At 47.1% G+C, this 14,845-nt stretch overlaps 1 long non-coding RNA gene across 1 annotated transcript in view; it reads left to right on the top strand.

The window, feature by feature from the left end:
* The window catches only part of LOC133392725 (uncharacterized), a 93,192-nt gene that overhangs the window by 45,057 nt on the left and 33,290 nt on the right, over positions 1-14,845 (top strand). The gene's annotated exons all lie outside the window — the stretch shown is intronic.

Raw genomic sequence — 14,845 nt, 5'->3', positions numbered from 1 at the left:
CGAAGACGATTTGAGTGCATTTTTTTGTGCTGTTGTTGCTGTTGAAAAATCATATTGACTAGATCCTTTCGGGCCCGTAACCCGGATATCCGCTGTTTCGTTTTATGCCCCCTCGCGACGTTCGTGGCAGCTTTTATCTGAAATTAAAATCACATTCATTGGCGGTAGCTGCGGGTGTGTGTGTGTGTGTGTGTGGGGTTCCGATATAAATCTCTAATATTCACGACCGCCGGCAGGTTTTTGCAGGTTTTTTTTTTCTCGCTCTACTTTTCTGCCTGTTTGCTTTGGCGGCGGTCGATGATGGGCAGGAATAACGATCAGGAGCAAAGTGACGGTGGCAGATTTTCTTTTCGTTTCCCAATCCCCTTGTGAAAGGGTTACCGCTACGGCGCAAAGTACAAAACCGGAGGAACTTCACATTACAACGCGCCCCAAAAAGCAACACATCATCTTGGCAGGGTGCGTCTTGTGCGCGTGTCCTTGTGCTTTGCATGCAACACAATGGGGATGAAAAATGGGCTTTTCCGACGAGAGCTCAAGAAGGCCGATGTGAAATCTTCGTCGTGATTCATATTCGTTTACGCGGGGACGTTTGTGCTCCGCGCATGGTGTCCCTCTTTAGGTCAGCAACGCAGGACGGCCCAGCTCCGGTTCCGGGAGAAGTTGTTTTGAGCCTTGTAAAACGAAAATCCATTTACGCTTTTCACTAGAAATGAAACGAATTTTGGATAAAAAAGTAGGTGTTCGTTTTCCCTATTTCCCAAGGTTTCAAACATTAATCTCATCCCTGCACACTAGCACACACTAAATTGCGAACAGAGGTCGTGATAAAGGTGTGTGTTTGGTGCTATTGCTCATTGTGCATTTCCTTCTCAAGATGGAAGAGCAAATGGAAGCCCCCTCTGATAAAAAACAGGGTGCAAAACACCGGATGTTGGAGAATTACAGGATTACCGGGCATTTTACTCGTGTAATCCCGTTCACCGTTCTTGGTTCCTGGTCTGTTTCTATTTTTTCTCATTTTCCTCCTAGTTAACGTGACGCCTCGTCACGGCTTTCCCATGGGATGCTCCCCATCTTCGTTCGCTCCTCATTAACGGCAGATTCTCTGACTGTTTGCTCCCAAGCTTGCTGTAATGTTAGAGAAGCAAGAAAAAAGATACCGCTCGGCTCAGGTACGAGAAGTGGAGCCCCGGCCACCACAACCTCCCTGGCATGTGCGTGAGCTTAGCGAGGATTTAGTGTTGGTGTGTCGTGTTAACACAACACTTTCACCTAATGCCACTTCTTGCACGGGCTCGTGTACGTGTGCACACAAACAGACAGACACACACACACATACTTGCTCACCACAGATAAAGTCGAGATGTGTGGGTTTTTTGTAGCGGTTTTCATAAAAAAAAATGGAAGGATTTCCTTGAAACGTCTCACATTGCCTACATTCGGGCGTTAAGAACGCTAGAGAAAGATATCCTTTTTTTGGCGTTTTTTCCCCCGAATGGCTTACACTTACGTGCAGCGCATACTAATGTTTGCGTGCGCCATTCCCAAAGGTGTTTGTAGGTGTGTGTGTGTACGAGGTGAAACAATTTTAACAACGACAACGCCACCCCATCTGCATTCAACTTAAACCCCGGGCCGGGCACACGCGTCTTCCACTGCCTTGTAGGACTTTTATTTTTGTTCGTCCTAAAGTTTGGGTTTAATTTTTCATAAGCGCCCACGCCCTTCCCCCCCCCCTCTCCCCCACAACAGTGTGACACTCCCAGTGGGCTAATTTCGTTTCATGTGACCCGTTTTTTTCTGCTAGTTTCATTATTATTTCTACAAACGCTGACTGCGTGCGGCAGAAAGTTGACAGCAATTCCCCGTGCCGCTTCCACCGGTGTGTGCTTTCGCTCTTTAGAACGATAATTATGTCACATTCACAGTGGAATGAATATGTTGTTAATAATTGTATTAAACCTAGTTAACAGTCCGCAATGGTGCGCGTTGCATACTCTCCAGGCGCACACAGAAAGTTCCACCGGTAGATAAGGGCTCTGTGCGGATGGGGTACGGGAAGCTTGTAAAATAAATTGCTAAATAGTATCAGGCAGATAGCAAACGATCTGCCGCATCCCAGGCCTAAAGCCGCCCATGTGTGTGACCCACCCGGTGTGTGCGAAGGCAGTCTCAAATGCTGCATCGGTAATGATATTATCGTTCCAACGCTCGGCAATCCCCATTTATTACCGATCACTCGGCATCTATTCATTGGTTGGTATAATTCAATTTGGCATATTACTGCTGCTGCTGATGCTGCATCGACCGTTGCGAGTTTAGTGGAGACGAACAGTGGAACGAAACTGCGGAAGCAGGAAGGCGGCACACATATATTATTGGCTCCACACATCAACCCACTGTGTGTGTTTGTCTGCGTTTGCCATTTTGTAAATTTCGTAATTCAAGCCGACAGCAAAATTACTATGCGCTTCAGCGTTTCCGCGTGCTTCTCCCAATGCTTGTGCGCTGCATATGCGTCTCCGCATGTGCGTTCGTAAATTATGGACCCGCATGAGCGGTGGGAACTGTGAGTTGAGCCGAATATGTCTGCGACACACCATACCATGCGATGGATTGTATAGTCAAAAAAAAAGTATTCCGCATTTTCCGATTGATTGCTTGTCACTTGTTTTGTCTGCCTCTGTACGGCGTGTCAGTCAACAGCACAAAATGAGATTGATTTGAAGCTTTCGGGGCCGGCAGCTTTTCGGGCTGATTAAACTGATTGCTGCAGCAAAACTAGCAGGAAACCGTGGCGGAGATTTTACGAACCACGATTACACACTACTGTGACGATGGAGTGGGAGAAACAAAAAAAGAGGCGAGATTAAATCGTAAGCAGCAACTTAGCCCAAATGCCTCTAATCCACGTATATCCGCCAGCAAGACGCCGCGTTGCGTTCGCTGAGAAAGAGAGATAGAGCGTGCGTGACAGAGCAGCGAGCCCGCAAAAGGCAAACGATGGTCACGCAAATGAGAAGAGCAGCTTGTGTTCGTGGCGCAGAAGGACCACGATAAGCACAAAGGGAATTAATTTCCCATTCGGTACGCAAATCCCGACCGCGTAGCCAATTTTGCTTAGCGTTTGCCTACATTCAGGCGCCTCCTTGGTGCCTGACCGAACGAACGAGTGCGTACGGGATTGAGCCGTTCCATCGGTTCAGCAGTTGCCAACACTGCTGCTGCTGCTGCTGCGGCTGCTGATGATGCTTACTTTGCCCAGTTTCAACCCAACCTTCCAACACCTTGGCCGCAACCGCAAACGCCAACGGAAATGCCATATCAATTACCATTATCATTTGCTATTGGCAAATCCCTGCCCGCAAGATTTTCACTCCCTCGATTTGCTCGCTCGCCCGAGGTGTGGTGCTCGATCTGTTTAACCTTTCATCCTTGAGTGGGTGCAAACTAGGCGAGGGTGACGCAAATGGATGAATGAAGTTTCTTTGCTGATGGGTGGTTCGAATTTTCAACGTCCAGCATCATCGCGCTACGCAGTACCTTCCTTCCATCTGTGTGCTCGATTAGATGGATCCTTTTGCCGTTGTCCCGCGTGCCCTCGGCCCTTTTTCTTCCCCAAGCAAGCAGCAGTCCCGGACGATGGCGTGGGCGATTGTGTGCGGGTAACGATGAATATTCATAAACGGAAATCGGGCCGGAAGAGTAAACACGCGCTTGCAGGAAAAGCTTCCTGGTAGTGTGCGGTAGTTGTGAAAGTGCCGGCGGGAGTCTTCTTGCGTCTGGTGTAATAATGTTGGGCTTACGGGGAAATGCTGCGTCGGTGAATGAAGTTTTGTGGTAAGTTTCTAGCAACAGCAACGTGATGGGACGCTAGCTTGTGCTTACTTATTTTTTACTACTGACCCATTCCAGCTTCCTAATCTTCGCCCAGTCAGTCGATACATTGTGTCCAAAAGCAAAAACTAGGATGCGGGATAGAACAGGAAACCTTTCAGTACCGGATTAGAATATGTCCTCAACGTTAGCTTTTCCTGTTGGAGAAGTGACTTTTGCGCTTGTACGGGAAATGTGGTTGCGGTGGTAAACCACAACCACAGCACAGGGAAAGAAAACGTTGCTTTGATGCAACCTTAGCCCACCATTGTCTGTCTCGATGGAGTGGAGTAGTTGATATTTTAATTATGAACAAGGTATTGTTTCCAACCGACTGAGCAACAGAATACTTGGAGTTAGATTTTAATATCAAGCAGAAGCTGAAATACAGTTTGTGCAATCTGGAATTTGTTTCTACTTTAATTGATTTTTTATATTATAAATATGCGGTACTTCGAGGTGAATTTAATACAGTCAAAAACACTTCATTTTAAAGTGCTCTCTCAGCGCCTGCAGGTATGCAAAATTCACAGCATACGAGCATTATTTAAAGCTTCAATGATCTGAGTTCATTCATCACGCCATATTGTACCCGTTTTGCTTGAAAAATCCATGTTAAAAACGTTAGGCCTAAAGTCAAATGATGAAACCTTTGTAACGCTGTAACCATCCCATAAATGGACGGATTTGTTTGAGAGCTTCAATTAGCCTCTATCTCATTTTACTCCTTCATCCCTTAATGACGTCCACCAAAGCCAACGCAAGCACGACGAAGGAGAGAACAGCAGCAAAAAACTCCCTCACTGCACACCCCGAAAGGTTGTACCCGGTGTCGTGTGATCGTTGATAGTTAATGGTACTTAATGGTGATGATGTTAACGATGTCGAGACCCCCGCTGCAATGGCTTTATCTGGGGCTAACTACTACTACATCTACTGCCATTTACACTGCTGATGCTGCTGCTGGTGACCCACGGATAATGTGTGATCGGCTGCCCACGCTGGCAGACCCCAACGGGGTTTGGCGCGAGGGCTGCGTTAACAACGTCGATACGATTAACAAGGATTACGTGAGCGATCCCCCTTCGGACGTATTTCCGATTTGCCTGCTTTCCTGCGATGACACAACGGCAACGGTGTGAAACGGACACCGTGCACGTGGGTGTGAATGTGTGTGTGTGTGTGTGTGTGTGTGAGTGTGTGTGTGTGTGTGTGGGTGCGGGCGTACACACTCTCAAAAAAAAAGGGTAAAACTTTTCCATTTGTCAGCTTTCGAGCTACATACCGGTGTGTGCTGATGCCGGAAACAGACGGAATGGATCCTGGTGATTGGCTTTTCGGGTTGTGCCACTTTCCCCCCTCTTTTAGCACCCTTCAGGAATTTCGTTAAAGCAAGTTCTTCTGCTCTTTTGGAGGAACGAAACACGCTCACGTACACGTACACAGTGTCTGCCGGTTCGAGGAGGAAAATGGCACCAAAGTTATCTTTTCCACAAACTTTGCTCATTCGATTTCTTGCGAATGTTGTAACTGTGATTCGGGTTTTTCGTTTCTTTCTATATTTATTTCTATTTTTCGTGTGTGGAGTAGCAATTGGAAAAACCTCAATATACAGAACGATGCACTCATGTTAGTATTACGCGCGCTTGTGTGTTTGTGGTATGATGCGATGAATGTCCTGTTTGGAATCTACAGTTTGGGAAGTTATCGAGTTGTCGTAAATTGCTTGGAGTGTTGAATCCCTCAGCAATGTGCTCTACGTCTTAACCTCAAAAGTTGCCTCACGATCCTGTTTTTTTTGTTGATATTATTGGTTTGATTTCCCATTTTTGCAAGAACTTTATTTAGATTGGAATGTGCTACATCGGTGATAAGGATTTATTCCAGTCAGTTCTCCTCATCGCTTTCCAAAGAATTCCTGCCTGTCAGTCGACTTGATCCGATCCCATCGTCATGTGGTCGCTGTTGCTTTGAAACATCTCCCGAGATCCGAGGGACCATCTTTGCACTCCGGAACACATCGCACCGTTTCTCAGTGCTGGTGTAGTGTATGTTATGTGTTATGACAAGGCAAAAACTCAATCAAACATAATCTGCCGTGTGTGTGTGATATCGTTCGGAAAAAGGATTGAGTGAAGTCGTGCTAAGCTCGGCCATTGCCAGGAATAGCTGCCTGCCGCCATGTGATGCTGAGTGGGGATTACGTGCTAAATCCAACACATTTCCACTAGCCGCCTGCTAATGCGTTCCTGGAAAAGGGAAGATTCGGGGGGTTCGCTCCTACTGCAAGAGAATTCGTTCCTAAAACGCTCGAGCTTTGCCGTGTCCCGAGCAAAACGGATCATATTTTGAATTGCCCTCGGACCGCTTTCCCCGTACTCATCATACTAAAAACCTCCCATAAAGGTATTTGTTTTTGGGGGGGGGGTCAGTGCTCAGAATTAATGTTGCAGCATCTTAAAAGCAATGAAAATTGGGCTATGATTTAAAACCGACTAGCTGTGGTGCCGTCGTTAGTCGTCAGACGGCGACGGTTTTATGGCTCCGCTGCCGCTCCCAAGTGTGGCTGCTGCAACCTTGGCTGGACTATAACGCAAATTAAATTCTTCCAGCCCCTGCCAGATGGTTTGGCCTCGTGCAGACCCTCCCTCAATGAGCCCTCCGCAAAGGGAAAAACCATTTATCAGAGCAAATACGAAGGTACGACTGTGCCGTACGATTCGGTTTTGTTGGAAGAAGTCGTCCCCATAAAACCTGAGCTGTAAGAGCTGAGCCGTTCCTTCTCGTTGCCTTTATTCCGTACCCCGACTGGCCGGAGGGCTGGGGGGGTTTTGGTTGAAGGATGTTCTCAACACCACCACCACCCCTGCCCACGCCTGGCATAATCATCAGGGCGACAGCAGCAGCATCAACGCAACACGATCATCATATTTCGGATCAGTCGCTTGCAGTCGCTTGAATGCTGGCAAACACTTAAGCAGCTCCCGTTGTTAAACCGTGCCCTTCCTTCTAACGTGTGCGCTGTCTGTCATGTTTCTACGCGAGGTACACCTCGCAAGAAGATACACATTCCCAAGCATTTCCTGCATGGTTCGGAGAGATTATGACACCCTAAGTGGGGACGGGACAGTGGCAAAGGTAGGAAACCGGTACTACTCGTGAAGCCAGCCGGTACCGGTAGAGGAAGGAGGAAAAACATGATAAAATATTACAACCCATGAAGCAGCATATACACTTACTCCCAAGCGTGGAACACGGGAAGGTAATACGTAAGAAGTGCCGCTTGATAAGGATTATCCTTAGCACATTCATGAGTGCATGGGGCTGGTGGTGATGGCAGTGAGACAAACATTCAGGAAACATGAATAACATAACAATATTTGTACACGCTCTGCTCCAGTGTGTGTGTGTGTTCGTTTGTGTACTCATGAAAGTGAGCCTAAGGTGCGCACCTACGGCATGCGTATGTGTTTGCCCGAGCTTGTTGACATAGCGGTGGAAAACGATTGCCGGGGAACACTCACCACCGGGTCGCTCGATTTTGGCGCTGGCGCTGCGGCGCAATAAAAACCGAATTTGTTACGGATGGCCGTTTGCCGCGCGCTTCCCAGTGAAATGGCAAATTAATGCAGGGAATGTGAAAATATTGCCCTCGCCTTTCCTCCCAGTTCCTTCTCTCTCTCTCTATACCTCCTCGGAGGTGCTTTTGTTACGCTGTGTTTTCCCTCCCTTCTCACATTTATTTAATGTTTTACTACTGTGTGTGTGTGGATCAGAGGAATGGAATAACACCAAAAAAAAAACACACACACATGAAAACGCCCCGTCGTTGATGTAATAAACGATTAAAAAACAATTCCGCCGCACCAATCGGGGGCTTTTTATTTTGTGACAGTATTTTATTTCTGCATTTCAGATTGCAGTTCTCTTCTGTGTATGTGTGTATTGCATGTGTGTAATTCGATATTATTATTTTCTTTCCAAATTGTATGTGCGCGTGCATGGGAGCATGGGGTTTTCTCTGCATTTGCCATGAATTTTCCCGCACCATAAAAAATACACCGGCCGAGCGCAGCAATGCTGGCACACACTCATCGATGCAGAAGAGCGGGGTGAACATTTGGCGAAACGTTCTGGGAGGCTTGTGTTTCGGCAAAAATGGGGGGCCATAAATTAGCAATCGCAAACTGGCTGGCTGGCTGGTTGGCGGCAGACCGATTTCAATGTTTTTCATCCGCAAAAAAAGGCAACTGTCTGTTTCTGTTTTATTTCAATACATTAAAGAAAGGCCTCGCATTGAGGCGGGAATGGCAAGAAATGGAAGTAGTTTGGCTGGAAGATGTGTAATACCACTAAAGTTGCGCTTTTATGTAACTTTGCTGGCTTTAAAGAAGAATAAAAAAAGGTAGCTTGCTGTCTTCTTTTTTCGGGCTCTTTGAGAACAGCATTGAAAGAGAGCAAAGGAAAGCTCATCATACATTCCACATCCATCCACTCGCAGTGGATCACTTGCCGGGGCAGCAGGCATCTCATCTCCGATTGGCATGATGAGGAGCCGATCGTTATGTTTTACGGTGCGATCGTGTCGCTCGTTACCGGCCGCTGGCTGTGCGCACTGCACTGCCTTCACTCAATTTCTCGATGATTATTTCAAACCGTGGCACTTGCCTGCCTTGCCAGTTCTGCTCAAACGGGCGATAAAAGCGGTTCCCTCCTTTGGGCCGTCGTGACGATTAGTGCGCTGTGGGTCGGTTGTGGGGCTCAAAGCGCTGTGGCCCCCGCCAAACGGAGCCGGAACGAGATGAGCCTAAATTATTGACTCTAAGGCAAACGGCTGCTTTCTTACGCTCCTTTGCACTGCTGCTGTGCATGAGTTTTCCATCGGGAAATCGCTCACACAAATTTCGACTAGTTTTCTTGCTTTTATCACGCCCAATGCTTCCATGGTTTTTTTGCCCTCACCCCGATTTAGACACTAATAAAACGGAGCTATCAAACGAGTCAGGCGGAAAGCGAGAGGAAAGAAAGGACAGAAAAAAGCGAACGTATCGGATCGTCATCGGAATCATAAACAGTCTACAAATTGGGCTGCCCCGAGATTGGGCGACTCCGTGCCTAAAGTGTGCTCCGGAAGGGCAAATAAAAGGAAGCCAACAGCCACCGAGAAGAAAGCCAGGAAGAAAGAATGAAGCTTCAGCAAAGCTTCCCCTCTATACTGCCGATGGCTGCCCCGCAGTGTGCTCGAATGTTTAATTCATTCGCTATTTGTGATCTTGTGCTGCTGCCACTGTGTGCGCCTCTGTGTGTTTGTGTGTATGTGCGTTGCCTTCCGGTGTTCACTTTATTGCGGCAACCATCGGGCATACAGATCGAAGTAAAACGGCTGACTGCTGCAGCATTCGGAAAGCGTTTCGCCGGTGGGGTGTGTAGCAGTACGCTTTTCCGTTTTGCTTTCCTTTTTTTTTTTGCTTTTTGGTGCAATCAAAACGGTGAATCCATTCAGCTGCTGCTGCCCGTCAGAATGGAACAGAATGGAAGCTCGTTTCAGTTTCATTTTATTTAACCTTTTCCTTTTTGGGCGTGTGTTCGTGTCTGTGCTGTGTGAATTGGTTTTTCGTGAGAAGCAAGCGCAAGGCAATGGAGCAGCTTTTCTTGGTTTTGAGCGAATGAAAAATGGCCTTCAATTGGATGTGACAGCGGAGGGACATATGCAGCGTCCCCCGGGGAGGGCGGAAGCAAAGCGTGGAGGCCAATGAGAGGACCTTCTCTAACGATCGTACTGTCTTTGTGTGTGTCTTTAGTTGGGTTGGGCAGTACAGCAAGATGAGCCACCCCGGGCCGAACCATAACCGAACGAGAAACGATCGGGAGAGAAACGCTTAATGGGTTTAGGATAGCAAACCACCGTGGGCGAAACAAATCGAATAAAATGGTTCAAATGTCTGGCTGGTGTGCGTTGTCGGCCATCGCTGTACTACTGAGAGCCACCGTGCAGCTGGAATCTGCTCCGACTTGTACGTCCCAAAACGTGAAGTGTTTCGGGGAAACCAGAACGCTCTCGGTGCTAAATTAAAACGAACAAAATCGGACGTGGACGGGAAGAAAAAAGATCGTTTCTCTCCTTTCGGCTCGTAAAACGGCATGCCCAAAAAAGATACTGCACACAAAACCGTGTATGCGTGTGGTGTTGTAAATAAGAAACGGGGAAAAAATGCGGGAAAAAAATACAGCACTGCAAAGCACATGGTCTTGCACATCACATTCGACGGCTTTTTGTTGGCGCCAGAGAATCTGCAATGTAGCAGCCCGCCGGCGATGGCGAATATTCAGCATAACCTTCGTGCCTGTGTCATACCGTTGGTTGGTCGTAATGTGCGGGAGCCTGGAGGCGCGGGAACTTATCAAAAGCAAACCCGCGCTCGGCGCTGCCGAGAGTGATCCTGCTGTGCTGTGATGCTCTGATGGATTTTGACGCAAAGCAAAACCGACAAGACAAGCGAGCGAGCGGCGATGGATGTGCTGAGAGGTTAGATACACTCACGCACACAGCAAACTTTCTTCACTTCGAGACTGAGGGGTCAAAATCGAATGGGAGGGCCGGCAGTACACAGTGGATAATGTAAACTTTGGTTAATGTCAGCTCGGTAGGCGTACGGGCTGAGCGTGTTGGAGCGTTGTCAGCATGATGAAGCGTTGTTCATATTGGATTTACAGGGGTTTTTAGGTTGAAGTTAACATATTCCGTTTTCTTTGGAAGTTGGTTACTATCGTCAATATGATTTTCTTCGCTCCTTTGATCCAACGGATAGTAGAAACACTTTCCAAGAGTTATTTGAAGTTAAGGTATTCTGAAATTGTGGATTTTTGTGTGATCAACTGTGCTGAAAGTGCCAAAATGTTGTGATTGTATTGTAAATTAGAACTTCTGCTATCGATTGACGATGGCGTCGAGTTTGAACAATTACATTCATTTGTTTTGGTTTTTTACAGGGTTTTCCACGATTTATTGGTCAGTTCCCAAGATTTTTTTGTGCGTTCCCACGAATTTTTGATTGTATCCCATAGATTTTTGGGTCGTTCCCATAAGTCATTGGTATTTTCCGATTGGATATCAATACAATTGGACCACAAAAGTCTGGGAAACGGCCAAAAAATCGTGGGAACGCACCGAAAAAATATGGGAACCCACCAATAAATCGTGGGAAACCCTGTATTTAATAACAAATGCAAATTGTGTTTGGCGTTATTTTGTGAAAACTCGTTGTTTTTTTAAAGTATAAAATAACTACATCATCAAAAACAACGATCGGAAACGCCATTTGCCGGCAAAATCGCATCACCATCGATTTTAAAGGACCTGTTTTAAAATTCGCCTAAACTGATGCCGTTTAAGGAAAGTTTAAGGCGCATGTTTAAGGTACTTTGTTCGAATTTTCCATATTCTATGCTCGAAAATGTCAATTGAGTGTCTAGGCATTGCTAGTGTCAAAGTGTAAACAAAAGGTTTACAGATTGACATTGATTTCTATTGAAAAGTACCTGTAAACCCCTATAAAACCCAACACAAATGGTGATGCACAAAACAATCTTCCTCGCCAAATGGTACGCCACCATACCGCTCAGTTCGATTATCGCCCAAGGAGCAATCCAATCGCGATTTGTATGACAAAAGCAACGGCCAAACGACATCGGCTGCTCGCGTTACAAAAAATGAGAAAACGATCCTCCTTGCGAAACAGCCGTCAATAGAAAGGAATTTCCATCGTCGACGAAAAGCTCGCTTCAGCGTGTGTTGTTAACGCGTTTGCCGGAAGCACATGCAACGATGCACCGTGCTCTCCTCGCCTACTCGGATAAAGTGTGTCTGCTGCCCCTCGAAGCACCATCCAATCCAATGGCAAAGCGAAAGACAAAGGAAAAGTGCACGATCGCGCGGTGACCAGCCGAGACGGAAAAGTTTAGACACATCCCTAGACACACCCAAACGGGCCTGGGAAGCGGTTGGCGCAAAAACAAAACGCTTCCTGAACTGCATAGAAATTACATCCTTTCGCTGCCTGTCGCCGGCCCTAACCTCCGGGACTGCGGGATAGGGATAATACCAGTCAGCCCAGCATGACGCTCGTTGATTTTTAATCTGTTTGAACAATGTTGTTGTTTTTTCTTGTACTTTCGATGTGCACCACTGAACGGCTGGGTGGTGTTCTGCTGGAGAAAGATGGATGCCCTCCGATGCCCGCATTGTTTTTCAGCAAAGTTGGCCAGTTGTTGTCAGCCGGTTTTTTTTTGTGTTTTTGTTGGCAGCGAAGATTGTTTCCTCTTCCGCTCTTCTACACCTTTACATACAAACACACACACACAGAGCTAAAAAAAGCCAAAGAATGACAGATGTTTTCCCGTTTGGCGCGAAGGTTTAATTAAAATGAAAACGATCGTTTAAACGTGAAAGAGACAAAAGGGGAAAAACCCAGTGAGCGCATCTGAACCGTTCCCAACAAGGACCGGTGGGTTTTTTGGGACGTTGATCTCGTTTTGGTGTTTGTTTTTTGGAGTGACCTTTCACTGTGAAAGATAGCTTTGCTAATTTGCACTTCCCGTGTTTTGGTGTTCTGGGATGCGCGGCGGAGAGTTTTGTTTACATTAAATTCATTATAAAAGCATAGGTTTTTTGCTTTTTTGGGAGACTGAAAGGATCAAACAAGTGTGCCAAAAAGCCTCCCGAAACTGTCAAACAACATTGACAAAGGGAGACGAAAAAATGGACAAAAGATACGCAAGATGCGATAAAGATAAACAATCTAATTGTTGGAACGGGGTTTGTTGTTTGATGTAATTAAGCACGCGCAGAGAAATTAAATCATTTTGTGAAGATTTTTGAAAGATTGCTTCATTGTTTAAATGATGTTATTTTGAGTTGATCTAACTCAATGATCGTATTGTCGTCACAATGAAACACTCTTGTGAATGTGTCAATATATTTTCTCATATTTTTCCACGAAAATACCATTTTTCTTTTCTTTGCTGCTGATTTCTTCGGCTTTGGCAGAATTCAACAAACACTTGCTTGCGACAAATCACCGCGTTCCACCCAGCGCCCGCGGCACGTGACAGTTCTGCTCTGATTATCCATTGAAAATAATTAGCTGCAAACGTCGAATGATGCTTCCGTCGGAGCAATCAACCATCCACCAGCAGCTCACGTAACCGCCGTCCACAGCAAAACATCCGACCACCGGCACCGGCTGCGCGTGCTAAATGCGGTAACGATGGGTTTTCACGGTGTGTTGCAAACGCTTCGATGTCGATGAAGCCTAATTTGCGAGGTTGTCGGTGTCGAGATTGGAGGAGCAACTGTGCTATGACAAACAACACAAACAACAACAACAGCAATCCGTTGCAAGGATATGCAAAACGCGGTGAAAGGTAGCGGAGAGTCATGATTTTCTGCCATTTGACAATTGCAATCAGTTTGCAAGAGAGGCGAGAGTGGCCCAAAACGACTACGGAAAGCTTAAATCATACACATAAACGCACAAACACACACACACACGCAAGTCGTGTCCGCAGTGCGTCGTCATCGTCGCCATCGTGACGCGAAAATACGTGTCGCGCAAGGCGCGGCATGTCGAAGTTCGTCAGACCTTCTGTGCTGTTTTCCGTGCACCGTCGGCCGCGTGAGAGCGTGAAGGAAGGAGAAATGGAGAAGAAACGGGAACCACCACACCCGGGGTAGCGCCGGGAATGTACTGATGAATGACTTTCCGCAGTGGAAAGTCGGTGTGGGGTAAATGTTCGAGGGCCAGCGCCAACAATCACCGTTTAATGATGATGAAGGGCTCACCTATAGACACTCCGCCTGCCTGCTTGGGGTTTTAGCAAATCTGTCGCCAAGTGGGGTGCTGCGAGACGGCTAGGCAGAACCGTCCGTGGACCGAGTTCAAAGGAAACAGGCGGTGGTGGTCGGTTTGGCATTCATTATCACAACAAATCACGGAATTAGATTTTATTTATTAGTCTACGGTACGCGCGCACGCGTTACAGTACAGGCATGAGATACGGGTACGGTTGTCGGCAGGGACATTATATCCTTGGCCAGGCTTCTTTGGTGCGCTATGAAGGTGCCGGCTTTTTCTTTCATTTTCATCCTCATCATGCGTACGCGTTGGCAATCGCACACGAGATGCTGCTGTCTGAAGGCGACCAGGCGATCGTTGGCGTTGGCCGTGAGTAGGTGACAGCTAATGAATGTTGAGTTTATTTCAAGCATCGGTTTAGCTATGCACTCGGCCATGCTCGCCCGGAAGTAGAAGCAAACGCTGTGCTGTGCCAGCGATCGATAAGCGGATGCTGTAAGACGAAGAAGACAAGTTGAAAGAAGGAAAAGCAACGAACGAAGGTACAACGCAAAGCAATCTCTAAAGAACAGCACAGCGAAGCCCACAGTACGGAGCGTTTAGAGCACATTGAGTGTACTCGGTTCGATGCGCTGAAGCGCCCCGGCCACCATGGCAACAGTGACAGTTTGTGTGCCCAAGTGTAGCGCCGCTCTGTTGGTTGTTGCTTTACACGATGGCAGGTCCTTCCAGAAGGCAGTGATTTTACGATAAGACTAGTAGAAAGTACGGCACTCTGGCGGGGCATGTCCGTACTGGAGCACTCACCCAACGGGGGACCTTTGTGTTGTGAAAGGAGAGAGAGAGGGAGAGGGAAGGATGCCCAAATCCCATGAATAACATCGGCTTGAATATATTTATGTATGCTTTTTTCGGGAGACCCGGTCCCAATGTTCACGATGTTCGGTGTTACCGAAAGGACATTTCGGGTTCAGTGGGTTGGAAGTCAGCAACGAACAACGAACCAAACTAACTCCGGGGAGATATTATGATATGCTTCCTATGGCAGTGGGAGCTGATACCACAGTCGATGGTGCCTTGGGTCAGTGAAATCTCCTCCCGAATTGTCGAGT

Source organism: Anopheles gambiae, chromosome 3 (genome assembly GCF_943734735.2).
Source record: "Anopheles gambiae chromosome 3, idAnoGambNW_F1_1, whole genome shotgun sequence".
NCBI classification, from domain to species: Eukaryota; Metazoa; Arthropoda; class Insecta; order Diptera; family Culicidae; genus Anopheles; species Anopheles gambiae.
This window is presented reverse-complemented; position numbering and strand designations above follow the sequence as displayed.